Below are 5,355 nucleotides of genomic sequence, written 5' to 3'. Positions count from 1 at the left end.
CCCATGAACCTCCTCCACTCTCCGATCTGCCCTCCCTCGCCCCCCCGCTCCCAAGACAACCCACCCTCCTCCACAATCCCTGCCAGCACCCTCTCCAAACAGCAAGCCAGGGGGGCACGATGGCGTGCCACCCATCCCAAGACCACTCATCTCCTGAACCCCACCGCCGACCCGCCAGCACTGCCCACGCCCGCTCTCCCCACTACCACACCCCACCCTGCAACCATCCACCCCCCGCCTCGCCATCATACACCTGCCACCTTCCCCAGCCGACTGCACCCTTTCCCCTCCCTAAAAAACTGCGCGCCTAGCCCTAGCAAGAACCGAAGCCGCCTCTCTCTCCCCCTCTGACCCTCCTACCCTCTCTCTCACGCCAATCGCAGCAAAGAAACTAAAGAGGAAGCGTTCCTGGTCCCCCTCTACCTCTCTGCTCTCCTCGCCCCCCTTGTCTCGACCCACCACCTCTCTCCCACAATCCCTCCCTCCCCCATGGCCTCGCCCTTCCTGAAACCCCTCGCCCTCGATTTCACCACAACCGAAACTCCCAACCGCCCTCCCCCCATCCTCAAATCCCCCACCCCAATCCCGATCATCCCATCACACACATCCACCCAACCCCGCACGAAGCCTGCAAAACTCTCGGCTCGCCCACTCTTCCCTAGCACCACCAACCCTACCCCTCTCCCGCTACTCTCTCCCCCTCCGCCCCATCCCGCTCCAGCACCAAAACCAACCTTCCCTGCCGATGTGAACTGTATCCTATTTAACGCCCGCTCTGTAGCAAAAAACAGACATTGCATCTTTGACCTCCTCACCTCTGTCAAACCTGACCTAGTTTTCATCACTGAAACCTGGTTCTCTGATGACTTCAGCCCAATCGCAAATGAAGCCTTTCCGCCCGACTACTGCCTCATCCCACTGAACCGTCCGTCCAGAGGAGGGGGGGTAGCATTTGTCTTTAAATCTCTCTTCCGCGCCTCAATCATGGACAACCAACCCTCCATTCCATCCTGCGAATCTCTCCTCGTTAAACTATCCCTCTCCCCGTCGCTCTCACTCACCTTCCTAATAATCTACAGGCCCCCTGGCTACGATAGACATTTTGCAAACAACCTTTGCGACTCTATTGCCACCCTCCAAATAAACCATCCCAACCTCATCCTTCTCGGAGACTTTAACATATGGCTCGACATCCCCACCAATCCTATGACACACACCCTAATCGACGGTCTAGATGCAATTAATCTCCAACCCCACATAAATGGACCGACTCATTTTAAAGGACACACTCTCGATGCCATCTTTAGCTCCGACACCCAGATTCAGTTAAAGCCCCCAACTCCTATCATCTGGTCCGATCACTTCATTCTCTCGTTTGCCATCCCCGCACCCGGCCCCCTTCCCGTATCCGCATCTGAACCTCCGATCCTACGCAAATGCTGGAAAAAACTAATAATCACCCCTGACCTAGCCGAGGCACTCCTCCAGTCCCCACCGCCCACCTGCCACCCTAAAAACCAACTAACACCTGAAGCCTTTGACTCATGGCTCAACGCATCTCTGATGCGACTCACCCCTACATGCAAACCATCAACCCGCCGTGGCCCGTTCCCCAGATGGTTCACTCCTGAGCTGAAGACCAGTAAACGACACTACAAATACCTATAACGCAATTGGCAAAATGAGAAAACCCACGAAAGCAGGACCACCTTGGCCCGTCACCTGTACCGGTACAAGGCTGAAATCCGGAAAGCTAAAAAGCCCACTACAACACCCGAATCCTAAACTGCAAAAACCCAAGCAAAGAACTCCACAAAATCATCTCCGAATTCTCCAATCCAACTTGTAATACAACCGTCCCGACCCCGTCACAATCATTGTGTGACTCACTCTCCCTCCACTTTTACACCACAGCTATTGAAAGGACAAAAACTCTAAACACCAAACTGGCTCTCTTACAACCAATTGACAATCCTCCACCCGTACCAGCTAGCCCGTCAACTACAACCGCAACTCAACCAACATTCGAATCCTTTAGTCCAATATCACCAGAACAATTTCTCAAACTTCTATCTGCCCGCAAACCATCTGGATCCCCTCTGGACCCCTGCCCAGCCACAACCCTTAAAGAAATCTTTGCCTCCACCTGCGCAGGAGAACACGCAAGATCTATCATAAATGCCTCCCTTTCCTCCGGTATTTTTCCCGAAGCATTCAAAATGGTACACGTCAAACCTCTAATTAAAAAACCCTTGCTCGACCCTCTCGAACCCAAAAACTACCGCCCAATCTCAAACACCAGATTCCTCGCCAAACTTATTGACCGAACCGCCTACTCCCAACTAAACGCCTTTGTTGAAGCCAACAATCTCCTTGACCCCGCCCAATCGGGTTTCAGAACACGTCACGGAACTGAAACCACCTTAACCTCGATCTGGGACGACCTTAAAATGACAGCAGACTCGGCGGGATGTGCCGCTCTAATCCTTCTTGATCTATCCGCTGCCTTTGACACGATCAATCACTCGATACTCCTAGACCGCCTCCACTTGCTAGGAATTCGTGGAACCGCTCTTAAATGGATAGCTTCATTCCTCAAAGACAGGCACCAAATAACGACACTCTCCAGCTTTACCTCCCAAGCCCGACCAGTCAACACGGGAGTCCCTCAAGGAGCATGTCTATCCGCCCTCCTATTCAATTCTACCTGATCACCCTCCCACCAATAATTCGTTCACACAACATCTTATGTTACAACTACGCTGACGACACTCAACTAATTCTAAAATTCCTGAACTCGAAACCCAACTCCCAACCCGACCTGGCATCCTGCCTCGTAAACATAGAGCGCTGGATGACCCAAAGCCACCTCTTGTTAAACCCCTCCAAAACAGAAATCATGGTTTGCGGCAACTCCGACCTTCTTCCGCACCCACTACCCTGGCCACCCGCCATGGGCAACTCACCTACACCCTCCAAAACAGTAAAAAATCTTGGATGCACCCTAGACTCCGACCTAACACTCTCGCGCCAAGTCAACAATGTCTCAAAGTCCTGCCACCATCACCTTAAAAACCTAAGGCGCGTCTTTCCATACCTCTCATTTCCCAACAGAGTCTCCGCTGTCCAATCAATCGTTATATCCAGACTGGACTACGGAAACCCCCTTTACCTCGGAATCCATACCTACCAACTGAATAAACTCCAAAGAGCACAAAACGCAGCGGCCAAATTACTACTTGCGCTCAGTCCAAGAGACCACATATCCCCAGCCCTTAAAACACTGCACTGGCTTCCTGTAGCCCATAGGGTAGCTTTCAAAACCTTATGCCTCTCGCATCGAGCACTGCATAAAACTGGACCGCAATATCTTCAAGACAAACTAATACCTTATCATCCCACCCGCACCCTAAGATCAAGCTCAGCCGGCCTCCTAGTAATTCCCAAGACAAACTCAGTCAGGCTAGGTGGATCATCATTCTCTGCACTGGCTCCAACCCTGTGGAACTCACTCCCACCCCACATCCGCTTAACTGAAGACTTAACGTCCTTCCGCAAACTACTGAAAACCTGGCTCTTCCCATAAAACCAATCCAGCATCATCACAATAATACCGACCCATCAAACTACCTGAAGCGAGAATGACAGCTAAATAAACTCGAATGTAAACTAGAAAGACAAGCAGGCTTAAACGAGTAAAGTAGATTAAAACAATGAAACAGAAAATACGAATAAATCATTGAGAAACTCAGGAAATCTGAACCGATCAAAATGACATAATGAATGAGAAGGGAATACAGTGAATGACATAAATGAAACAGTTAAACGGATGAAGCGTACAGAACAGACAATGGGCCTCATTACGACCCTGGCGGAAATCGGAAAACGATGGCGGAAATGCATGACCCGTCACCGCAAAGTACGAAGCCATTAGCGACACCGTAGTGAACGCCAACGCTAACTGCACCAAGTACGCGCGCGCGCGCCATGCCAAACCGTAAATACCACCATGGCGCAAGGGTACGCGAATTCCGACCCTAGCGGACATGTACCTAACGCCATCAAGCATGGCGGAAAGTACCATTCCGCCATGGTGAGAAGTACGGCATCGCGAATCAACCGTAAACGGCCCCACTGAGTGCCTGTACACCGCTCCCTGGCCACAAAGTACAACTCCCCGTAGGTGCAATGAAGTCACAATGCAACCAGTGAAATGTACAAGTCACCCATGCATGCCAACGAACAAAAGAATCACAAGAGGGGCCAATGGGAGCTGCAGGGCACAGATGGCACGAATACAGAAGCCATTCCAATGGACATGACCACAGTCCCCCCCCCAGAAACGCACGCAAACACAGGCACCTGTGACCAGCAATATTCCGAAAATCACATCATTCCACCAGTCCACCTGGCTGACCGGCATCTGTTACACAAAACCCAATCCCCCGCCCCTGAGCATGACAACATTCAAACAGTCATATTGGCAGCCCCCATCCCTGACCTCACTGGGCTTCGTAGGCAAACGCGCCCAGCACAGTACCACGCAACTAAACTCCGAAGCTGGAACCCAATGCAGATCTCCTCACAATACATCGCTCCCCAAATAGGAATATGCCACATCACTCGCAAAGAAGAACGCTACACGGCCCATATCAGAATAGAAATTTAATGCACAACAAAATCACCAAGCCCATACAGCCATTAGTCCATGAACTCCAAAACACATATCACCATTGTGGGCTGCATCCGCAAGGAATGACCAGCTACTACTTGTGTGACGCCCTGTTCCATCATGGTACACAGAGCCACATTCACGTACGAAAAGGCAACATGGAAGCGCACAGAACCGCAGGGCCGTCCCAATGGGGAGGCACTAGTCCAGCTGAAAGGCCGAAATGTTGCTCCGAGCCACTAGTACTGCGTAAGGGCATGTGGCCCATTGGCGATCGTCCCATAAGATCGTAATGCTGCTCCACTGATTAACACGAAGCAGCAGGTGTCGGGAGTAAAAGCCATCTGCAGGAGTGGCATACAGATGGCAGTGGCAAAAGGGGAGGAGATACCTGTCAACCAAAAGAAAAGAAAAAGAACAGAATGGCCATCAGAACTACATTCGAACAACTCACTTCAATGATCACACTAAATCCACAGCCATATGCATGCTAGCCCACTCCAAAGGATCATCACCACCCCAAAACCACTTGCGACTCATAACCATCTATATCGAGGTGTAAACACCATCACAAACGAGTGTACCTGTGCATGCGTCTGTCAAAACAGAATCCATCAGATGGGAATGTTAACGTGCATGGACACAAGTGTCTGAAGGCGCGTCGAGACAGGGAGGGCTCAACA

This window comes from Ambystoma mexicanum, chromosome 12 (genome assembly GCF_040938575.1).
Source record: "Ambystoma mexicanum isolate Mex_15411 chromosome 12, UKY_AmexF1_1, whole genome shotgun sequence".
NCBI lineage: Eukaryota > Metazoa > Chordata > Amphibia > Caudata > Ambystomatidae > Ambystoma > Ambystoma mexicanum.
This window is presented reverse-complemented; position numbering follows the sequence as displayed.